The sequence below is a fragment of the Branchiostoma lanceolatum genome, chromosome 1 (assembly GCF_035083965.1).
Source record: "Branchiostoma lanceolatum isolate klBraLanc5 chromosome 1, klBraLanc5.hap2, whole genome shotgun sequence".
Lineage (NCBI taxonomy): Eukaryota > Metazoa > Chordata > Leptocardii > Amphioxiformes > Branchiostomatidae > Branchiostoma > Branchiostoma lanceolatum.
Window position 1 is genome coordinate 26773800 of NC_089722.1, and position 12530 is coordinate 26786329.

Sequence of the window (12530 nt, forward strand, 5' to 3'; positions counted from 1 at the left end):
TAAGTAATAAAAGAAAGGTCAAGGTAAGACCGTCTACATACCCCTATGGATAATTTAATTATGCTTGCGGTCATGGGCATATTAAGGAAGGATCGTGAAACTGTGGGAGGTCTGCCGTTGGTCTGGAAGCTGTCTACATACCACTGGCACGGATAGAAGGGTGCACTGTTTTGACAGGAATGTGGAAAGTGTTGATATACGAAAGGCTTCGACTAAGACTAGGGATTCCGGAATGTATGACTATGGCTCGATCCAAGCAGTTTTATCCACCACCACGGGGTATAACGTACGTCACGGGATGGCCAGACACATTCGGTGGTCGCAGAGATCTATCAGCCGCAACGCGCAGACACATTCGACGCGCCGCGGAAAAATCAGCCGTCCGCGCGGACCTATCAGCCGCAACGCGCAGACAAATTCGACGCCGCGCGGACCTATCAGCCCTTCGCGAGGAAAACTCAGCCGTGGGACAGCGCCATCAGGTGTCTCACTACTGCCTTCAGAGAGCGCTGGAAAGGCCGCGCCAAGGTAGGTCCTCCACAATTTCCTTCTCTAGCGTCATATAGAGACATCGACTGGTAATCTAACTAGGCCTATCAGGTGCCAGACTATCTTAGGGTCATCCGGAGCCAGAAATAATCGGCAGGTCTTCAAATTAAGTCGAGATATAGGGAGAACAGTTCTCAATCGGTGACAGACCACATCGAAGTTATCAAGGTAAACAGTGGCTAATGCCGTATTTTGGGCCATTAGAAGCAAAGGCATCGGCGGTTTTGACGTCTTTTAGTGTGATTGGGTGTCCAGAACAACGTAACATACTCTGGCATTGATGTAATATGCCCACAGAGCGAAAATATGTGATAGAATTGATACCGCTATATAACGCCCCCCTCCCCATTTTCTAGTAAAGTTACGGCCCATATCTTATACATGTAGTTGTATAGTAAGCATTAACAGGCAATAGTGTTTTTGTCGCCTCGATTGATTTTGGCGATATGCGAGGAATACCTTCTGTCAATTTAAGGGATTATCCTCATCTAGATGATTCAACGAACATCTCATACGTTTCTCGCAAGATTGTTTATTATATTGTTACTACTATTACCCAGGTATAATGTGTCACTGCAAGTAATCAACCCTGACCTTTTTCAGAAATGACTCATCGACTCAGGATGACACTATATCCGCGGAAAAGGTGTAGAAACAAAGCAACATGCACCTGGAAAGCAAACACGCGAAGTTGACGATGTATGGGTAACAGAAGATAACATTGGCATTGGTGACAGCACTGTAGCAAGTCCCGGGCAGAAAGAAACACAACTCTCCTGGTCAACTCCTACTCAAGCTAGCGTCAAGGCCACTTTTTCTGGACTGTGGGCTTCTCTCCCTTTATACGAAAGGCACTAAGCCACGGAAATCATTCAATGTACAACTGGAATATTCAAATAACTCCATATTTGCCGTAGAAATCTCTATTCATAGAGATATGTATCGAGTAGATTATTCATCAATTTTGGTACTGTGCAGTATATTTGAAATAGCGCAGGATATTAGATGAAGACCATACTTTGTCAGGTTGTTATATTTACAGATGTAAGTAATGGACCATCTCAGCGTTGCATCATTGTACTGACCATCAGTATTTCCTGAAATGTAAATCCAAAAATGACACACAAAATATAGGTATGTATAACTAAGTTTATTCTGGTTCTTTACAAAATATATATTTGCTGAATTGCAATACCATGTTCTTGATCTTGTTATACATCACTTGGCAAATGACTAGTATGTTGTAATCATATTGCACTGTAGCTTAATTTCTTGCTATAGATTACAAATTAAAGTATTCTGATCGTTTATAAATATTGACTCTTAAAAAAGAAGAACAAAGTCAAAACCAATCAAATACCGAGGCTCGGCGCCGTCATTTTCCCAACACTACAGATGAAAATATGGCACTGTACAGGTGCATTATACACGAGGTATACCTTCTTGTGAAACGACAAATATAATTATATGAACCAGAATTACTGCATGATTACATATAAGTTCTTCCTTTTTATGAAACCTGTAATCACACTTGTAGCACTGACAAACGTCTTCACTCTGGGATTGTCATGGGTTCTGTGATGATGTTTCAGGACTTCTTTTTTTATGACTTAAAGAACTTTCCACATTTGTCACAAAAATCCCAATCTGAGTGCACTATCATGTGCTTCTTCACTTGAACTCTTTCTGACAAACTGAGCACTCCTTAGATGATTCAACTAAGTGATCCTGAAAGTCTCTAGCATAAATAAAGTCTCTATTGCACAGCCCACACTAAATTGCTGGTCCTTTATCAGCCACATGGCATCGACGCTTGTGTTCAGCTAGTGAACCGCTGTTCGCTTAGCACTTGCCATGTGTACACAGACTGCACTGTAGTCCTGCGTGTGGGGGAGGAGACATGCTTTTCTACATCTTCAGCTGGCAAAACCACACCAGGTAGGTCATCGGACTCGTTGGACTCTTCCGAAGACACTGAACCCTCACTGGATCCACTGGTGCTGGTGTTTGAACGGGATCCACTGGTGCTGTTACTTGAAGACCAGGTACCCTGTTCCTCCCCAAGGCATGGCTTGTCAGGTGGTTCTACATCTCCCTCCTGAAAGCTAGACTTGTAGGGTGGAACAGGTGGTTTTACATTTGTGGTCACATGCACAAACCTGTCCTACTCATCAAACTCCATGGCTGAAATGCAAATTCCAAAGATGAATGCCTTTGTCTGGATAAACTTTGATGACTATGCATCTTCATTTAAATGACCACAACTGTGTCGCTTCTTATGGCTTTAATACTGCTATAAGATATGTCAACATCGTTCTAGTACTTCTACACATGGTGGTTCGTACTGAAGGATGGGGGAGGGGGGCGTTTTATAGCGGTATCACTTCTATCACATATTTTCGCTCTGTTGGCATATTATGTCAATTCCAGAGTATGTTACGTTGTTCTGGACACCCAATCACACTAAAAGACGTCAAAACCGCCGATGTCTTTGCTTCTAATGGCCCAAAATACGGCATTAGCCACTGTTTACCTTGATAACTTCGATGTGGTCTGTCACCGATTGAGAACTGTTCTCCCTATATCTCGACTTAATTTGAAGACCTGCCGATTATTTCTGGCTCCGGATGACCCTAAGATAGTCTGGCACCTGATAGGCCTAGTTAGATTACCAGTCGATGTCTCTATATGACGCTAGAGAAGGAAATTGTGGAGGACCTACCTTGGCGCGGCCTTTCCAGCGCTCTCTGAAGGCAGTAGTGAGACACCTGACGGCGCTGTCCCACGGCTGAGTTTTCCTCGCGAAGGGCTGATAGGTCCGCGCGGCGTCGAATTTGTCTGCGCGTTGCGGCTGATAGGTCCGCGCGGACGGCTGATTTTTCCGCGGCGCGTCGAATGTGTCTGCGCGTTGCGGCTGATAGATCTCTGCGACCACCGAATGTGTCTGGCCATCCCGTGACGTACGTTATACCCCGTGACCACTGTACCGAGAAAATAGGTTTGCTAACTTTTGTATACCCATGTGACACTTTTTTTTACCTTTGTACTGCATATATTCAAAGAGTATCTTTCTTTGACCTCACGTTTCCTACAGGTGCACGAGATCGAGATCTCACGGGAGTTAATGCGCGGTACCTGTGACGTCATATGCTAAGATGGCGGCCCCATGCGGCTTTGGCAATGCTAATCATTTACGAACAAAACACGTGCATTTCTATACACAGGCTACAAGACGTCAGGGTCTGAGAATGTTTCCCAGTTGGGAGCCGTTCCAGATCACTGGGGGTTATTTTCCAAAGGTCTCAGCCTGCTAGGGCCGTGCTAATTAACTCTCACACCCAACAAAACTTACCGTCCAGATGTTTTAAGTTCAAGTGTATCTGAAGAGCACCGGAAGTGGGCGCTAAACGGTTCATGGGCAAAGCGAGCAAACTCTCCGTATCAGTCCCTGCGTCATTATCTTCGCCGAGTACTTGTACTCGGAGAAGATTATGTTTTCGGTTGAAAAATCTGTTGGGTGGGTCTGAATGTATGTCAGGAGCATAACTCAAGAAAGCTTCAATGAATCTTTATGATTTTTGGTAGGTGTGTAGTGGTTGTGCAAAGGAAACTTAAGTTCGAAAATGGTTCACCTTGCGTTTTTCAACAGTACTGCAGCAGACTTTACATTTTTTTGTGTTTGTATGTAGGCAAAAAAAGTGACGGAAACGTTGATGGATCTTCATGATTTTTTGCAGGTGTGTAGATGTTGTGAAAACGGGGGTCAAGTTCAAAAAGGGTTCCCCTGTTTTTTTCCGTTGGTACTGCAGCGGGCTTTGTGTGGATGTGTATTTGTATGTCGCCAGCATAACTCGAGAAGCTGTTGATGGATCCGTATGATATTTAGTGGATGGGTAGGGTTTACAGAAAGGAAGGTCAAGTTCGATAATGGGCCTTCTAGCGGTTACCTAAGGTACTGCAGCGGAGCTTCAAAATTTAGGGGCATATTTTCTGAAAGTGCTGTGGTCATGATTTTTGTGTGGTAGATAGTTCATGCCACAGAAAGAAAGTTCTGTAAATTTTGGCTCCCTAGCGGCTTGTTTAGAACTGCAGTGGGTGTTTTTGTTTTGACATTCGGACATGAATAACTTGAGAAGGGGTCGACAGATCGTCGTGATGTTTGGTATGTAGAGAGCTCAGATGGTGCTTTACATTATCAATGACTAATTATGCAAATCAGGAGCTAATTTGCATAATTAGTAAGGAAAGTTTGTTAACCTACTGCATTTCAATGGGACATGGGACAGTGTCAGGTCATGTAAACAGATATCTTGCATAAACGTACATGTAGGTCAAATAAATAAACTATTCTCCAAGCAGAGGTGTGGGTCCTGCTGGTTTAACGCGTTCAGTTTAGGCATTTTTGTTCAACACGGTTGGCGACATAACGAAATAGGGACAAAATAGAAAGCCCAGCAGGACAAAAACACCTAAAAACACGTCAACCACCAGCCAGATTTATTCTATTCATATATATTGACTGTGCTATTTCATCATCACTTTCAACTTACAACACTGCAATATCGAACCTTTGTGGCCCATATAATATCAGCATACTCATATTTTTTCATGACCAGTTATAACATATATCAGCACACTCTACACATATACTAGTCCTGTACCACCAAATGATTTTTAACCATATCTAGACTGGACTCATTCGCCCCATCATAACTTCCAAATGGTATGGTGCATGATCAGATTTGTAGGGGGTGATAATCACGTAAATATTAATCACTCTCCATGATAAGCCTTGATTATTTGGCGAAGATGATGTGTTCGTGGAACTCTAGTTGTTTCTTGTTTAGACCAAAGCCTTTTAGACTAAGTAACGAGGGATATCAGAGGTAACGGTTAAGGGTGTGGGGGTTGAAACCTGTCGTGTTGAAAAAGTCGTCCTAATGATTAGAGGTCATTAGACTTAGAGAGCGGGGGGGGGGGGCGCTAAATCAGAGGAATGACCAAAATAGATGTAGGGATCAGGTGTGAGAGAAAATTGTTTTCATTGAACCCCCTCCCCCTCCTCACTATGCTCAAAGCTTATTATTAAAACCTGCTATTTATTTTCTTTACGTATTTAACCCGGCGGCTACGTCTTTCAATAGTGGTACGCGCTTTTTTCTGTTCACTTCCCTTTGAAAAACATAAGACCAGTCAGAAAGAGAGAGATGAGTAACGTATTCGTTGAAACGCAGAGAAGTCCATGAAAAGAAAACACAAAACAAGCACCACCATTACATCTGCTTGGAGAGTCAGCCTATGAATGATACAACGCCGTTGTGAAACCTTGCGACATTTCCCTTTGAGACACTAGTAGCTCAGACAAAGGCGGCTCGTTACCTCAAGTGAAGAGTTCAAAGCTCAGTTGCCAATTTCTTCCTTGCATGACTATACACCTGTTTCAGATCAAGAACACAAGTGCGAAATTTGTCTGCGAAGATGAGACTAGTGACTCTCTAGAAGAATTGAAAACACCTTTCAGGCGACAACAGTGGCCATGTGTAGGGGATGACTAATTTATGTATTCAAAACTGCGAAGAAAGTGGGGCTGCAAAATTTATCTAGACTTGGAGGTATGTCTGCGTATTGCAAAAGCCTGTGTGTTGGGGATAGTCCATCAATAGTCAGAGCCGGTCCACTGTTTCAAAAAGCTCTTTGTGTTTTGGACGAAATTCGTATGCTTCGAGAATTGAAAGTTTGAGGATGTTAGGTATCATCTTTATTATCTTTCCCCCGTAATTTGGACATTAGCTTTGTATCTGGTGCTCGTTTATTTTAAGTCGGGTCAAAGCTGACACGATGTATATATTTGCAGTCCAGTCCTTTCCCCCTTTCCGAACAGTCCACGATAAAAACAGCGCCGGAGGGGGTGGACGTCAGTGTACCCACGTCCAAATGCACCTTGCCGAATGAGATATACAAGATATACCCTTATGCACGCTATCATTGCAACTATCCAATCGTTTTTGTAGTGGTAGTATTATATATAGTAGCTTCTACCAGGCTCTACAGGTCGCTGGAAAATCGAAGAAATTGGCCAAATAGACGGATAACATGTCCACTATAGAAGTTAGAGGTCGCAAACTGTAACTTTTATACGACCCCATAGAGGACTAACTTCTCTGGCCTGTTATCCGTCTATTTGGGCAATTTCGACAATTTTTCCAGCGACCTGTGTAGCCTGATGGAGGCTAGTATTATAGGTAGTACTGATTTGGAAGTTTCGCTGTCTTATGACATTTTAGAATGATCTCAAACTGTGTGAATTCGTCATGCGATTTTTGTGTCGGATTTCCAGCCAGGCTACGACAGAACCGACCATCGGCAAGAATCTACACCAACCGTTTACCTCACAAGACAACAGAATTTGTCAGTACGACACTCACACGACTGTCCCACGAATACCTCAATTATGTCGTAAACCTATCGTAGGACGACTGTGACCCAGTCCTAACGAGGACCATACGAACTCACGAAGATTCCAAAAGGCATGTTTACAAGGAGCGACCAGCAAAACATCCAAAGGGTATAGTTAAGGCAGTACCGACGGAGAAATCAAAGTTGATCTTTTACGTCGGAATAGCTCATCGCAACATGTGTCGTAACTGGAAAATATTCAAAGTATTCGCCAGATGTAATCCAGTACGTTAAGTACCGTTGTAAAGTATGTTTGTGTTCTACAGTTTCGAAAAATATACTGCCTGTACTATGGCAATAAACCATGTACTTTAAATGGTTAATTAGTTCACCGAAGTAAATCAAATTACCAAAAGAAGCAAACGTGCTGTTAAGCATTCAAAAATAATGTCTCTTGTTTTCGTTTTTGTTAATCTTTTACCCAATTGAGTTGTATAAACAAAATCGTCTTATTCCTTCGCTCGGCTGGGCTGACTTAAGCTCGCATGTCATCCTTAAAGAAAGAAGAACGGATTCAAACCGTGCAGTGTCTTTCATCCCTGCAGAATATTTGGTAAACACGAGAGTTGAGTGTTGCGCCACCTCTATTCTACAGAGATGTTCTGCATGTGTTACATGTAAACATCTAGCTCAGAGGCCAGGACAGAGGTGGCCATCCCTGGGGCTCTAACTAAACCAGGCTTGTCTATCTATGTCTCCCGTTTAGACTTGTTTCTCCCTTCCACAAATAAGTAAAAGAGTCACACGATCTGAATACAACACCAGGCGAGGTCCCAAACATGTCGTGTAAACTGTAACAACAGCACGTACTGTTGACATAGAGGAGCAACATGTCTGCTTGTATAAGAGGGCTGGTTGTGATCCGCGCAGTGCTTGTGGCTGGGAACCCCAAAACTGATGCGGGCATGCGAATGAAAAAAAGGTTTTCAAAAAATAAGTTGCCTTCACTATGAAATTTACGTGGTCATGAAGGTTGAACAAATGACAAAACAAACACACACAATGGTATACCGAATAACAGATTCTTCATTTTTGGTCTTTCACATCTTCTTCTTTGAGTTTGGCATTCTAGACATTAGTATCCGTTTTCCGAAATATCTTTCTGCAATTTACGGTATTTGCTTGTTTTGTAGCTGCTTTGCACGATTTACAGTATGGTAGAAAACTTTTTTTTTTAAATTTCGACGAAAGTTGATGCGCGCCCTGATGTCATCCATATAATCAAATCAACATGGCCTTAGCCTGTGTGTCTGCGGAGTTTGCCTGTGTGTCCGCGCAAGTCGTGCCTTTCGTGGTTTTCTCACAACCCACAGGTAAACACAAACCGCTGAAGGGTCAACAACGTTTGTCGGTAGGTCGCTGAGATGAAGGACTAGACACTTCACTTTCCTCAACAGAACTATGACATATTCCGAGTAATATTTAACATGAAAAGAGCAGTTCATAAGGTTATTGTCGACTAAGAATATCATTAGTTACCATCTGCATGCAATTTTAAGAGTAGTATGTGATAATGATAGGCTAAAGTTGTGGGAAAAGACAAGGAATCAGAGAGAGGGGCGGATTGTAAAATCTACAGCTTGAGCTCAATCTCAGTGCCATATTGGTGCATTACACTTTTTTTTCAAAGCTGGTTTTGTACAATATTTTCAGTCAGTAAAGGCGGCCAGAAGGCAAAACGAGTAGTGTCAATAGTGGAACTTTTGCACTGTTGACAGGATGATCCTGTCAATAACAGACATGTTTCCACTATTGACAGGATGATCCTGTCAACAGTGCAAATTTTTCCACTATTCCTGTCAATAGCCACTTCCACATACACCATGGTGTTGCAAACCTTTCACGCATTAGCTCTTCATCTCTCCGTAGTCCTCTACGCTATCAATCGATGCATTGAAGAAGTTGGCAATTGCTTCTAGAGGGGGTAGGCGTATTGTAACTCGGACATTGGGAGGGGTGGGGTAGGTCAGTGACCCGTAAGTATAAAACAACACTGCATATGGCAAATCATTTCTCTGTGAACTTATCCATTGTTACCTCCTCACACGCAATGTGTCAGTGCAATGGGAGAATATTGTTGTTCCCTTAATACAATTTTCACATGTTATAATCGCTTTTGCCGTCGCCGCTGCCCCCCCCCCCCCCCCCCCGTGCATCCCCACTGCGCGTGGAACACTGTATGGCACACATGGCTGCCAAACTGATCCCCAGATGAACCTTTTCACTGGATGAAGACAGTTAAGTGATCAAAGACTGGATGTGCAGTCATATAACATTATAATTGGAATATAGCCGCGACGTAAAAGTATGATTTGAAAGACCGTCAACGAAACAGAGCCTAAGAAATACATTTCTTTATTAATCAGTGCAAAATATTATTCCAATTAGAACATGGTTCATTATGATCATAAGGGTATATTTTTGACAGCAACCATCCATGCAAAAAAGATAATATACTGGCCAACGCTAACGTCAATTTTTGGCACAAAACATCGTGCATTTTCATAATTCCAGGTAAATGCTCAGTGTATATCCAGACCACAATCTTCACGATCTTTCTTCATCCATCCGAAGTAATCAAAGTACAACCATATAAGGGCGTAGTCATTTAGAACAAAAGTACACAAAACAATCTCGACAATTGTGTCGAAACCACCTGTTCAACCCTCCTCACGTATTCTCTCCCAAAGCCCTTACTGAGGACATATATGTAGCTATTCAAAATCAACGGTCACTTGGGTCACATTCGAACCCCAGGCGATTCCATGGGTCACGTCATTTTACCCCACGAAGCAGAAAACGCGGGAAGGCTGCCAGGACCGGTTAGTACAGCTGGATGGATTAGTAAAACAGCGCATTAGGCGCTAACTGTGCAGATTGGGCTCCAACTGAGCACCCTCGGCGCGAGAAACGTGATACAGTGTTTTCTTCTGAAATGAACTCACGAAAATTGTGTCCTACGTGTCTTGATTAAGTCTACGGAACAAAGGAAAAGAAAGATAAAGAAGGAAAAGAAAACAAAAGGGAGCAAGGCTTCAAGAAATACAAATAGAAAGAAGAAAGAAAGTAAGGATGTCGTAAAATCTCCAAGCAGATGTATGGCCTGGATCAGTTTTTTACACGTGTTTTGCAGCGTTCTGTACGACTTTCTAGTGGCTCACCTTTTTTAGTACTAATATAAGGGGAAGCGAAGAGCTCTAACGCAGCCCACTAAGAAGACGTACAAATTAAAACGCCACACAAACACGCGTTAAACACTACGCCGGTCCCTACATCTGCTTGGAGATTAGACAGTTTGACAGGTGAGACAACTGAGTGATTCAGTGCATCGCTTTCACCACAATCAGCAACAGTAACCAGTCTGTGGAATGTGAGCGAAAGTAAAATCCTTGATAGATTTCGGAAATGGCGGATTAGGATCTGCAGGCCTGTCTGTGTGGAGATGAGGGCATGGTTTGTGTGAGACGGAGACAGGGGAGCAGTCCAATTGAGCGATTAATGTGTCTGAGCCTCTACAGGTCTAGTCTGGGTCACGGTACGCGGTCTGTGAACTGCACTAGTGTATAGTCGTCTGTGAAACGTCTCTCGTGGACCCGTGAATAGTTTCATCAGGTTGGTGAATCAATGGATACTAAAGTTCTTTATACACAACCAACTGAAGACAGTCCATCGCTGGATCCAGTGTCGGAGAGACAAGATACCATGATGAATTAGAAGACAATGCTTGCCAACGTTTCGGTACTTTCCTCAAGGAAATGATGACGGGACATATTTCTCGCCACTAGGTGGCGCTGCCACGAAAATAATGCGGTCCCAAACGTGACTGAGTTTGTATCCCCCCTTGTGCGTCCTGGTTAATGACTGGACCAAATCGAAGGATAAGCAGAGATTTGTTTACACTTTTTTATCGCACAATACATCTGACATTTTAAAGTCGCCATTTTAAAACAATCAAATAACAAAGTGCGCCCTCTTCACTTCAAGATCAAGTTTATTTTGGCACAAGCGCGTCTTTGTTGGTTTGAACTTCCCGGAGCCAAAGCTGTTTCCCGTCCCCCACCGACCCGGCGTCACGTCCAAGTTGTGTGTTATGTTAGGTGCAGCAGTAATCACCCATGTAATTATTGACCCTTCAAACTCTTTTCACAGCAGTCGATTACCCCCACCGCAAAGGACTTCAAGTTACCGTGTCATATATCGTGATGGCGTCCAATTTTCACTCATTCAGCTGACCTCTCGTCCTACAAGCGTTTGATCTCTTGCGAGAGATCAAAAAGAATCTGTCGAAGTATTAAATCATCCTTGTGGGAATTTTGATACAGCTTATCCTTTGATTAAAATCGGAGTAATCCTCACTTGCAAAAATAGTGGTTGTTGAAGTTGTAAAAAGGTATGTTGGAAACAAGCTTGAATTATTTTGCTAGTTACGAAGTCTTTTGAGCTGCCCCCCTCCCCACGACCTCACCTAACCCACTCCTTGGCACTCTAGTAGTAGGCTGGTGTTACTTTGTTTCCTATAAAGCTTTCGTGAGAGGAGAAGTATGGAACACTTCTCAGTGAGCAAACAATGGCGCCATTATCTGAAGGAAAATGATTTCGTTCCGAAGTGTGACACGAAGTCAAGTTCACGTCTACTATGGTGTGGTTTACAGCTGTGATGTAGTCAGACGTTAAAACCACGATTTTAATTTAGATATAAACATACAAATATCACAATCATTTCCCTCCATTTACGCTAGACAGTCTCTTTTTTTGACGACTTGTCTTTCAAAGTCAATTTCAAATAAACAGTGACTCTTTACTAATTGTAAATGCTGGGGCTTTTGCATGCTATGATTTTGTCATTGTTTACTTTAGGTTATCAAAGTCAAGGTGTCTGAGAGGTGCCTATGATAACGTGGTACATTTGTCCAACCAAAACATGCCGCTATTCTATACATGTCTGTTAGACGACTACGACGCGTCGACGCGTGTTACAATGGGTTCTAGACTATAGCCTGGATGCCAGACCCCCAACCTCTATGACATATATCGTGTGGATAGATGTATTATATTATAGAGATCTGGCATTGATTCAGGGTGTTTTCCTTGTCTTTCTGTCGCTAAATAAATATCAACAACTCAATGGGACAATTATAGCTTCAATTGCAACTTCCCAGTGTATGTATTGTTTTTCTCTGTAGCTCGATAAAATGACGTCAGCACGTCAAACCACCCAGTCCGAATGATACATGGAGACAGGGTCACGTTTGGCATCCCAAACAGTCTTCCCTTTGGGGAGTTTTACATCGGTTAGCCATCTTCCCGAGTTCATGGTCAATTACACGTTCGCCTGGCAGAAAATCACATCCGGTAATCCCAGAAACACCCCCTCCCCACTCGTGAATCACTCGCCCTTGGCCTTGCCGCCATTTGTGAGACTCCCTCAGAATCAGACGACATTTGGGGAGGACGATTCCATTATCAAAAGATGGGGGATGATGCTTCTAAACGTCATAAGGTTATCATTTTTTTCACTTGTTTTC

The 12530-nt window shown here is 42.9% G+C and overlaps 1 protein-coding gene and 2 long non-coding RNA genes across 5 annotated transcripts in view; 1 reads left to right on the forward strand and 2 right to left on the reverse strand.

The window, feature by feature from the left end:
• Positions 1–12530, reverse strand: part of LOC136445611 (collagen alpha-2(IX) chain-like) — a 31075-nt gene that overhangs the window by 9871 nt on the left and 8674 nt on the right. The window lies entirely within an intron of this gene.
• Positions 269–1906, forward strand: LOC136445600 (uncharacterized). The gene is made up of 2 exons (XR_010757420.1): positions 269–528; positions 1153–1906. It is a non-coding gene; the product is annotated as an uncharacterized lncRNA (long non-coding RNA).
• On the reverse strand, positions 1681–3527 carry LOC136445608 (uncharacterized). Its single transcript, XR_010757422.1, has 2 exons — positions 3272–3527; positions 1681–2733 (listed from the first exon to the last, which is right to left on the reverse strand). It is a non-coding gene; the product is annotated as an uncharacterized lncRNA (long non-coding RNA).